The sequence below is a fragment of the Elephas maximus genome, chromosome 11 (assembly GCF_024166365.1).
Source record: "Elephas maximus indicus isolate mEleMax1 chromosome 11, mEleMax1 primary haplotype, whole genome shotgun sequence".
Taxonomy (NCBI): domain Eukaryota; kingdom Metazoa; phylum Chordata; class Mammalia; order Proboscidea; family Elephantidae; genus Elephas; species Elephas maximus.
In genome coordinates this window covers 82,599,034-82,611,361 of record NC_064829.1, presented here as the reverse complement: position 1 = coordinate 82,611,361, position 12,328 = coordinate 82,599,034, and positions in this window count along the sequence as shown.

The following is a 12,328-nucleotide window of genomic DNA, read 5'->3' as shown; positions in this document are numbered from 1 at the left end:
AGCATTAAGCTCTTCTAGGATCTATATGAGATCAAGGAAACCCTGGTGGTGTAGTGGTTAAGTGCTATACCTGCTAACCAAAAGGTCGGCAGTTTGAATCCACCAGGTGCTCCTTGGAAACTACGGGGCAGTTCTACTCTGTCCTAAGAGTCGCTATGAGTCAGAATCGACTCAACAGCAGTGCGTTTGGGTTTTTTTTTTTTTTTTTTTTTATGGTATCAGTGACAAAAGCAACTCAGAAGATTAGATAGGAAACTTAGGGGGCAGTGAGTTTATGTTAATGGAGAAGAAAAACTCACAAAAGGAGAGTGAGAATGCTTTCACAACCCGAAGAATGTAATCTATGTCACTGAATTGTACATGGAGAAACGGTTGAATTGATGTATATTTCGCCATGTATATTCTCAACAACAACAAAATTTTTTTAAAAGCCAGACTGAACTAAGGACAGGAACATTGGCATCTTTTCTGAAGGTCAACTTCCCAGGGCCTTGTAGACCCCCAAGTAGGAAACTGAAAAATTTTGGGGTATCCAGGTTTCCAGGGGGTACCTCTTCTTTGACCAGTGAGATTTAAAAAATACGTTGCTAAAATGTGGTAAGGAGTCCCTGGGTGGTACAAATGGTGAATGCATTCAGCTGCTAACCTAAAGGTTGGAGGTTCAAGTCTACCCAGAGGTGCCTCAGGAGAAAGGCCTAGAAATCTACTTTTGAAAAATCAGCCACTGAAAACCCTACTCTGACACACGTGGGGTTGCCATGAGTCTGAGTTGGTTCCAGTCCCACCTGGGCAAAGTAGTTACTCTCCCTCAGCTCCGTAGCACTTTGTTCACATCTCATGTTTAGCAGTTAGCACCATAATGCCCTATGATCTATCCTTTTACATCTTGGTCTCCCCCGATAGACTATGGGGTCCTTGAAGGTAGGGCTGGTCCTACTGAATCACTGGTCCTTCAGGACTTTGCCTGTGGGCTAGAACACAGTTGTTGGATTCCGACGCATAGCACCCCAGCAGAAACTGCCCCATGGGGCATCCTAGCCTGAAGTCTTTACGGGAGCAGATCACCTGGTCTTACTCCCACGGAGCCCCTGGTGGGTTCAAACCTTTGACCTTTCAGTTAGCAGCCGAGCGCTTAACCATTGCTCCACCATGGCTCTTAGAACACAGTACTTGCTGATATTTAAATCAAAACTTAAGATCAAATCAACAAATCCCCTACCAGTGCCTCCCAAGTCTACTTCTGCAGGATTCCATGGGAGGCCCTGGCCGGTTGCAAAGGAGACCTCAGAAAGCTATGATCTTTGTAACCCCTTGCAATAGCCTTGGGCAAATAAGGCAAGCTCTCTGTGCCTGAGACTGCTCATCTGGAAAGTAGGGTGAGCAAATCTGCCTGTTGGTGCAGCAAATAAGTACTTACTCTTCATAGGTTTTTAATGTTCTGTTGACATTGATCCAGTGTGCTGACGTAGCACTCCCCAAAATACAGCCCCCCAAGGCTGAGCTTCTTCCAAAGTCTCCATGATACCTATCACTTGGGCATGAGGACTTGGGGTCTGTGTGTGATTCTGATACCCACACATCAAAGACAGACATCACTGAACTGAAGAAGGTCCCAATAAGTGCCTGGCACATAGTAGGCACCCTCAATACATTACTGAATGAATGAGTGAACGAATGAATGAAAACCAAATCATTAGACAAATAAGGACAGTCATTTAAGCAAGGAACCCTGGTGGTGCAACAGTTAAGCGCTCAGCTGCTCACTGAAAGGTTGGCAGTTTGAACCCACTCGGCAGCTCCATGGGAGAAAGACACGGCGATCTGCATCTGTAAAGATTAAACTTGCTGCTGAGTCACTTCCAACTCCCAGCGACCCTACAGGACAGAGTAGAACTGCCCCACAGGGTTTTCAAGGCTGTCATTTTTATGCAAGCAGGCTGCCACAACTTTCTCCCACAGAGCAGCTGGTGGGTTCAAACCGCTAAACTTTCAGTTAGCTGAGCACTTAATCACTGTGCCACCAAGGTTCTCTGTAAAGATTACAGCCTTGAAAACCCTATGGGGCAGTTCTGCTCTGTCACATGGGATCACTGTGAGTTGAAATTGACTCGATGGCACCTAATATCAACATTATCATTTAAGGATAAACTAAAAAGAATTTCATTCTTCTGGTGTCTTCAGGATTCTGAGCACCACGCTTGCCTGCTGGTTTAGGACCCTGTTCCACCTGGAGAAGGTGCACTCAGAAAAGCCCTGGCTACATGATAAAACTAGCACACAAGTGCTTGGAAGTCAGAGACCTGAGCTCTGTCCCAACTCTTCCACCAATTAGCACCACAACTTTGGGAACCACTCTTAACCTACATGAGGCTCACCTTTTTCCTTTCTCTCTCTCTCTCTCTCTCTCTCACATCATCATCATCATCATCATAAAGCAGGAAGAATAGTAACACTTACTGTGGATAAGATCTGATGAACTATGGAAACTACCTATTATCGTGTCCAGCCTATCTTAGTTACCTAGTGCTGCTATAACAAAATATACCACTAGTGGGTGGCTTTACAGAACAAAAACTTGTTGTCTCACAGTTTTGGAGACTAGAAGTCCAATTCAGGGCACCAGCTCTAGGAGAGGACCCTTCCTTGTTTCTACTTCCTTTAGGGACAGAAACTAGCAAGTTACTAGGAACACCTCACCAGTGTTCTGGGGCATAGCCCAGTCCAGTCCCTGAGTGCTGAGAGGGGTGTCTGCCTGGCCATCTACTGCTTGTAAGAATCTCTTTTAAGTTTTAAAAAGCAAACATGACACTTTGATGACTAGGGTGCACATTACCCAAGCCATGGTCTTTTCAGTGACCTCATAATGCATGTGAAAGCTGGACAATGAAAAAGAAAAGTGATGCATTCTAACTTTGGTGTTGGTGAAGAATACCATGGAATGCCTGAAGATGGACTGATACGACAGCCACAACAATGGGCTCCAAGATACCAATGACCATGAAGATGGCACAGGAACAGGCAATGTTTTGTTCTGTCACATGTAAGGTTGCCATGAGTCAGAGTTGACTTGACGACAGCCAACAACAACAACTGCTTAAAACTGAGCCAATGACACATGTGACACCAAGTGAATGTTTTTGATGGTGACCATAAAAACACTTAATTTACAACATTCCCAATAGTTATTTTAACTCTGAAAGTTTCTGTTTATACAGAATACAGAGATTAAAGTTCAAAAATGAATTTACACTTGATTGCTTTCCTAAATTAAATCACCAGAAGATTTAGGACTAACTCCTTCTTGATGAATGGCTTGTTTTTCAATCATTTTATGGCAAAAGGGAATTGTTTTCTAATTTTCTTTGAAAGGAGCCCTGGTGGTGCAATGGTTAAGAGCTCAGCTGCTAACGGAAAGGTTGGCGGGTTCAAACCAAACAGCAGTGCCATGGGAGAAAGACCTGGTGATCCTCATCTGTAAAGATTAAAAATTTTTTTTAATTATTTTATTTTTTTTACAGTCAAGAAAACCCTATGGGGTAGTTCTTTCTGTCACGTGGGGTTGCTGAGTCAGAATCAACGGTATCTAACAACAACAACAATGTTCTTTGAGGACGGTGAGGAGTTTCCCACTCTACAAAATTTACAGTCACTTGGCTTAACATAAGGAGCCCTAGTGGTGCAATGGTTAAGCTCTAGGCTGCTAACTAAAAGGTCAATGGTTCAAATGCACCAGCCTGCTCCTCAAAGATGTGGCACTCTGCTCCCATAAAGATCACAGTCTAGGAAACCCTGTGGATCAGTTCTTCTCCGTCCTATAGGGTCGCTATGAGTCAGAATCGACTCAGCAGCAGTGGGTTTGGTGGGCTTTTTTTTGTTTTTTGTTTTTGAGGGGGGCAGTTAATATAGTAATTTTTCCCCCTGTACTCTCTGCTTTTGCATTTCCCCCAATGGTGTGACAGAGTGCTACTTACTGAGAATTGTGACCAGAGAATTGTAGACTTTAAGGTCTGAAAAGGACAATAGAGATGGTACAGTCCAACTTCCTCATTTTGTAGGGGAGAAATTGAGGCCAGGAAAGGTATGATGACTTGACCAAGAACACACAGCTCCGCAGCTAGGCCTGAGCCTTGGACTGGTGGCTCATCTCCCTCACTTCTACACCACCCCCAACACATTTCTTGCACAACGTAAAGCACTTCCAAATGCTTTCTGAGAAGATCTGGAGCCTACTTTTCTAAAGCATCTAACTCTAAGGTAATTGACCTGTTCTATTAGTGGCAGAATGTCTGTGATAATATTTGGTGGAAAACTCCCTAATTTACAAGTCTGCAGCCACGTCAAAGGATACCAGTCCCATTGCATTTAAATGTCCACTCACATTCTCACTGTACACGGGTCTTTACGATCACGTGGGGTACTACAAACAGCCGTGGGTCTCCCTGATCCGAGGTGTCTCCCTGATCCGAGGTGTCTCCCCTTGGAGACGTGCATGGTGGATGCCACCACCTGAAATGGGAACCAAAGGGCCAGAAGCCAGTGTGACATCCGCATCGCTGGCCAACACAAAACAGCACACACATGACCACCCTAGCCACTTGTACACAAGTCTTTGTCCCTCCCAGGGAAGACGGGTCCACAGTGGATCAGTGGAAAACGCCCTGGTGAGTGCAAGAAGGAGAGAGTGTGCAGCCACCAGAGCCTGGCAGGGCCGGGAGAGGACACGGCAAATGGTAGGAAAGAGCTTCCATGTACACACCTGCTGCCCCACTTAGGCTCAGCCTTGTCACTGTGTTTAAATAGGATCCCTAGGGGTAGAGGCAAGTTGAAGGGGACTCCAGCAAACTCAGACTGCCATGAGAACCGGGCCGCATGATCAGCCAGTGGAGAGGCATGATCAAGACACCTGGAAGGTCCTCCTTCATATGTTCATGCCAGTGCTGGCCCTCTGTGGCTGGGGATGTCACAGGGCCAGCCAGAGCCCAGTCCTCACATCTTACTGGCGATGGGGAATGTGAACACACTCTCACGGGGAGAAAGGATGGCCTGAACTGAGGAGGCCATGGTAGGAGCAGCCTGAAGTGTGGCTGAAAGTCCCCACTTTCTCAAGAAAGACGAGGTGAGAGAAGATGCAGGATAGTCATCCTGCGTCCTCCCAGGTGGGCTTTCTCTCAAGTGCCTGGACTGGAGAAGTGCAGACTTAGGGGCAGACTGGCCCCAGCACTGGAAGCCCATGTGCAAATAGCTCCTCCCCTCACTCACCTGATGAGGGAGGCTATGTCCTCAGGCGTTGCCCTCTGGGGTCCATGCTGCTGCCACTGTCTTCTGTCAATGCCCACCCATGACAGCCCGTCCACACCTTCCTCTGCAAGATGGGGCGTCATCCTAGCATCTTGGTCAGACAATCCAGCAGCATCACTAAGTGTTCACTTATAATCAGGCTGGAGGTCACTCAGATGCAGACCCTGTCCACTCAGTGAGGACAAGACATGGGACGGGGGAGTTTGGATACACTGTCCTACTCCAGGGTTGGGGCCTGGGATGGAGAACTCTAGCTCAGGCATGTGCAGCAGCCTTGAGGGGACCAGGCCCAATGTGAGGGAAGAGGCGGAAGACGGCTGGGCTGACAGTCCCGGGAAGACAGATAGGGCCTGTTACACAGGTAGGCAGGGCTTAGTATTGGCACCCTGTCACTCTAACATGTGTAAGGCAGTGAGCTTAATTGTTCCTTGTCCTTTCAAGATGACTCTCCACCACTAGTCTCATTATTGCACACGTGTTTATTTCTCATTCCCAGGGCCTCCTGTGGCCAGCACAGTCAGGTGGGGAGGATGGCAGATTCGCCAGCCGCTCTTTGTCCCCTGCCCACCACCAGTCTAGAGCCCCAGGGCACTGGGCAGTCAGAGGCCCTGGTTCTGGGCCATATCTGAACCTGCTGGAGAAATGGGAGTGGATCCTGCTGCCCAACAGCCAGGTCCCAGCCACACACAGAACAGCAGCCGTCCACCCATCATCACAGGTGTAGGAAGTCTCCCACCTGAGTAAGGCTCTGCTGCAGCTGTGTGCGAGGGATGAGGTGCTGACAAGGTCCTGCCCCAGGACCCCATGCTTCACAGGGAGGACCAGACACCAGGGGAGGCCGGCCATGGAGGGGAGAAACCAGCATCAGGAATGCCGCCTGAGTCCCAGCTTTGTGCTCAGCCCTTGATACGCTCTGCAATTAAATCCTCAATACATCGTTCTCTAGACCAGCACTTTCCAGTAGAAGTATCATGTGAGCTGCAAATGTAATTTTACATTTTCAAGTAGCCATATTAAAAGAAAACAGGTGAGAACAGACACATGTGTAGAGACCAAAGTTTATTAGTCTCTACCGGTGGTGGGAGGGGGAGTCTCCGTGGAGGAAGCATTGAGCTTCTGTTGATGGTGATAGAAAATCTGGCAACAGATACTGGTGAGGGTTACACAACACTATGAACGTAACTGGTGTTACTGTATTGTACACGTGAAAGACGTTGAATAGCCTTGTGTTCTATATATATTTACAACAGTTAAAAAAAAAAAAAAGGTGAATTTTCCCAATAGCTTTTAACGCAATCACCCAAACCAAAACCAAACCCAGTGCTGTCGAGTCGATTCCGACTCATAGTGACCCTATAGGACAGAGTAGAACTGCCCCGTAGAGTTTCCAAGGAGCGCCTGGCGGATTCAAACTGCCGACACTTTGGTTCACAGCTGTAGCACTTAACCACTACGTCACCAGGGTTTCCATTTAACACCATATATTCAAAATATTGTCATTTCAACTTGTGCTCAATATTAAAAAAAAAAAAGATGGATGACATTTTTTGCTTTCCTTTTTTCAAAGTAGTTTGGATAAGCTGTGTTTCTAGTGCTCAGCAGCATGTGGCCCATGGCTGCCATGTTGGACAGTGTAGGCTACAAGATCAGTGCTGGAGAGGATGCCCTTTGTCAGGGTCAATCATAATAACATCTAGTACATCTCACTCTTCGTGTGCCATGTGCAGACACAGCTGTTCCATGTAATAACTCCTTTAACCCACATTAACAACCCCATGAGGTAGACTCTGTTGTTACCATCACTCTCCTGTGCAGACAAGGGAGCTGAGGCACAGAGTGCTAAGCTAGTAAATAAGACAGTTGGTGGGGCCAAGGCCATCTCACTTCAGGATCCGCAGCTCGCCCAGCAGGCCAGGTGCTCGATAAATACTTGTGGGATACGTGACTCAGGAAGATGCTTTTATTTCCACTTACTGATGATACTGAGGCTCAGAGAAGGTAGATGACTTTCCTAATATCACACAGCTAGAAACTGTCAGTCATTGTTGAGCCAGGTCTGTTAGGCTCAGAGTGGCAGGAAAGTTCCAGAGGGCGTGGAAGAGGAAGGATGGGTTGTTCCTGAGGAGCTCCAAGAAGCTGGGGCGTTTGAGCTGAAGTTTGCACTCCTGGAGCTAGGGAAGATGTCTCTACTGAGGAGGCTGGAATGAACAGAGGACCATTGAAAGGAGAAGAGCTTCAGTCCCTTCAGCTAGATGCAGGGAGGTAGAGTCGGGGAGAAGGATACACAGCAGTGGGGACAAACTCCAGAGAGAACTTCAAGAGTGGTGGGAGGGGTCAAGGGGTTCCTGAAGGAAGATGGCGACCACCTCCTGCTCTGTAGGCAAGCTCCTCCTGCCATCTCCGGGCCACCTCAGCTGGACCACAGAAAAGGGAAGCTTGCCCTCCTCCAAGGGGTTCCCTTCTCCACTCCTGGAAACTGCTACCCACCACTCACACCCAGGCTCAACCACTGGGAAAAGGCCCTCAGGAAGAGAACCAAAAAAAAAAAACCAAACCCAGTGTTGTCAAGTTGATTCCAACTCATAGTGACCCTACAGGACAGAGTAGAACTGCCCCATAGAGTTTCAAGGAGGGCCTGGCGGATTCGAACTGACGACCCTTTGGTTAGCAGCCATAGCACTTAACCACTACACCACCAGGGTTTGAGAGCTGACAGAAGCCACTGACCCCCCTCCCTTTCAAAGTCCCATCACCAACTAGGAAAGAAAAGGTTCTGCCCTGCTAAAAGAATTTGAGGTTCCAGGCAGAACTCCCCTCATATCCTAGGGCTACTGCTCCCCAGGCTTCTGGTCCTGGGTGTGGTCTGGGAGGAGCTGAGGTGACTGTGGGTGAATTTCTGCCATGCATATAGGGGGTAACACTATCGAGCCCACAAGACACCCTAGTAGACCGCTTGACTATGACCTCTGGGTTGGGGGGAGGGAGCTACTCAACCAAGTAGAAGGAAGGCTGGATGGGATGTCCTCCACCTCCTATTCCCTCTTCCTTTCCTTCTCTGTCTCTCCCCTCCCTCTCTTCATGTAATTAAGCAAAAGATTTAAATCAGGAAAAGCTCATTCCCTACCCATCCCCTGCAATTTAGCTCCTGGGTTCAAAATCTGTTAAAATATTTACCAGTCCTAGGATTTCAGATCTTTCCATTTTGTTACTGTTACGAAAGAGAAACTGTAGGTACATGTTCTGTTTATTTAAAAAAAAATCGTGTAAAATGGCATGCTAGTTCTCTTTGCAAATGAGAACATCTATACTTTTTGGTTGCACAACTCTCCTGGTACATTATTTATTGCAAAGGGAAATTATTGTGCTGATAAGAAAATAGTGTCACTTAAAAATTAGGTGGTTCCCAATCAACTTATGACAGTAATTGCTGCAATGTCCTCTTTGATTTAGATATAGTAATATCAATGTAATTGCCACTGGGAAAAAAATTATAATGGCTGTTAATGATAACTAACACATAAATGGCAATGAACAGGAACATGTATTTTATATCAAATTCAACCATAGAGCAGCCCTAAGAAACCAGTGCGGCACCAATCCCTCAAGAAAATTAGCTCCCCCACCCCCGCTCTGCCCATGTAAATGAGGGGGTGGGTGATTACAGGGGAGTGAAGGGATGTCCCAGCCTCCCCAGGCTCCATGGCGGAAGAGCCTCCAGGTACAATGGTAGGGCAGCTCCAAGAGAAGTCAACGGACCAGAACTGCTGGGCTTACTTCTGCCGCAGTGCTGGGCATGGGGCCACCCCAAATGCTCACCTGGAGATAGTTCAGGGTGACTCTGCTTATTCCTTAACCCATTCAACTCTCACTCATTGAGCACCAACTGTGTACCAATCACTCTACTAAACTGAACATGCAACAGCTACACAGCATGATCTCTGTCCCATAAGCTGTAACCTCTAGGTAAGCAAGAACTGTATTGGTTCTGTTACCTTCTGTATCCCCATGCTCAGCACAAGCCTGTACCCAACAGGAAGCCAAGAAATATTTGTAGAATGAAGGAGCTCACCATGAAGTAGATGAGTTGGACAAGGCAGCCAGCTCTTGGTGTCCAGGGAAGGGAGAGTGTTGGTAGACCCAGGGGCTGCAGGAAAGTGGTCCCAGCCTGCATGCATCACCAACAGATCTACTGATGGCAACAGTTTTCCAATGAGATGAGGAAAGATGGTTTTCCACTAAGATTATGAATTATCTGAACGACATTTTAGTTTATTCACTGACCTATTTAACTTGTTAGCACCCATGGTCACTGGGAAAAGAGGAAGGAAATGAAACTCTAGGCAGGAGACAGTGTTGGTAAAATGACAGGGTCAAGGGAGGAATGCACTGGATCACAGTCAAGATCTGGGGCTGGACACTAGTCAAGACTCTGACCAGCTCCCTGGACATGAGTAGGTCATGTAACCTCTACAATGGCAACAAGAGGGGTGGACTGCATGGGTGGTTCTCAGAATGTGGTATGGGTCACACTTTTCTATGGAGGTAGCTGAACATCTTCATTCTCAGGACCCACTAGAGAGATTCTAAGTCTGTAGATCTGGAGAGATTTGGGAGGCCTGACTGTCCATTTATGAACCTCCATGGGAAATTCTGATACTAATAACTATAATTTCTTTACTATTGGAGAAGGTACTATACTAACTGCTTTACTCGTTATCTCATTTTAGTCCCAAAACGAACATTTTAGGTAGTTACTAATATTTATTCCATTTTATAGAAGTTGGTAAGCATCAAGAAGCTGAGTAACCAAATTCTTGTGAAAAGACCAGACTTAATGGTCTGACTGAAACTAGAGGGACCCCAGAGGCCATGGTCTCTGGACCTTCTGTTAGCCTAAGACTGGAACTATTCCCAAAGCCAACTCTTCAGACAGGGATTGGACTGGACTATAAGACAGAAAATAATACTGGTGAGGAGTGAGCTTCTTGGCTCAAGTAGACACATAAGACTGTGTGGGCAGCTCCTATCTGGAGGCGAGATGAGAAGGCAAAGGGGACAGGAGCTGGCTGAATGGACATAGGAATACAGGGTACAGAGGAGGAGTGTCCTGTCTCATTAGGGGGAGAGCAGCTAGGAATACATAGCAAGGTGTATATAAGTTTTTATATGAGACTGACTTGATTTATAAACTTTCACTTAAAGCACAATAAAAAAAAAAAAAAAAAGCTGAGTAACTTGGCCACAGTTAGTAAGCGATCAAGCCCAGTTTGGAGCTTGGCAGTCTGACCTCAAGCCCGCACTTCTACCCAATACTATATTCATATATGTTTTGGTGAGTTTGCATTTAAGAACCATTGGCCTGGATTATCTAGAAGGTCCCGTTCAACTTAATAACCTATGGATACAGGTGAAACTTGATGGGAAATAAGAGGCACGGGAATTTCCGTAGCACAGGGCAAACCCAAGGGTCCACTTGGGGCATAGTAGTTGGAAGCCCTGGCACCAAGAGGCCATTTGGAGGCACAAGGAAATGAGGCAGGTGGGACTTCTGTTTCTGATAATATAGGTATGGGCACCAACTCCCCAACTGTCAACAACTAAAACGGTTAGATACAAAATTTTTTTGTCTTAAAATCATCAAGAGCTGACAAACTGGTAAGGGATTATTGGGCCAAAGTGTAGGCGGAACTGGAAACACAGAGGTAAGTGGAACATTGAAGCCACTTCTACTTTGAAGGAATGTGGCAGGAATGGAATACCTGAGCCTCTGTTTCCACAGCTTTGTAGGATGCCCTGGGAATGAAGGCAAAGTCCAGGCCACCCAAAGGGAGAAGGCTTGGTGCTGAGATAGAGGAAAAAATAATAATAAGTCCCTGGTAACTGTAACCACAAGCCAACCTTTGGGTTTGAACCTCAAATTCATATTATCTGATTGAAAAACACCTCAAACCCATGAATTCAGTGCCAAGTGGACCCCACTGATAGTATGTCCAAGGCCCCTGCATGAAGCAAACAAATTCTCTCTGAAGGAATACATCTTCATCTTTAACTTCAAAGAATTCCCACAAGGGAAATGAGCAGATCATAATTAGGAATACTTAATCATATAAAGAAATAACATGTCATGCGCCAGAACCAGCAGAAATAAACAAAGCAAAAACTAGAGACAAAAACAGGCAAAGACTTTAGGAATTAATAGCTCCAGATTATAAAGTAACAATGCTTACTGAATTTAAAGAGGTAAAGTTCAAGAAAAATATTAAAATGACCTTGAGTATTTGAAGAACTGGATATAATTTTAGGAAGTAAAAAAACATACAATAACTGAAATTAACAATTCAATTAATGATTTTCATTGCTATAGCTGAAGAAATAATTCATGAATTGGAATACAGATGGGAAGAAATTTTCCAAAATATATCAGAGGCTCAAAGAGACGGAAAAGAAAATATAAAAGAAAGGTTTTAGGAGATAAGAAGGACAGAGTGAGAAGACATAACTTAACTCTAACCATTTTCATAAAACCAAAAAAACCAAACCCAGTCCTGTCAAGTCCATTCCAACTCACAGCGACCCTATAGGACAGAGGAGCACTGCCCCATAGAGTTTCCGAGGAGCGCCTGGCAGATTTGAACTGCCGACCCTTTGGTTAGCAGCCGTAGTACTTAACCACTATGCCACCAGGGTTTAGGAGAGGAGAAAGTGAATGTGAGAGAGGCAATATTTGAAGAAATAATTGCTGAGAGTTTTTCAGAATTGATGAAAAGCAATAATTAAAGGCTTCAGGAAGACCAATGATTACCAAGTAGGATAAAAACAAAGAAATTCACACCTAAACACATTATAGTGAAACTGAAGAACATCAGAAAGAAAAAAGAGAAAAAAAGTAGTTACCAAATAAAAGCTAAGTTGTCAATGGCAACAATGGAAGTCTGAAGACAGAACTTCCATGTGCTGAAGGTCTATAATTCTATGCCTAGCAAAATTATCTTTCAAGAATGAGGACAAAACAAAGATACTTTCAGACAAA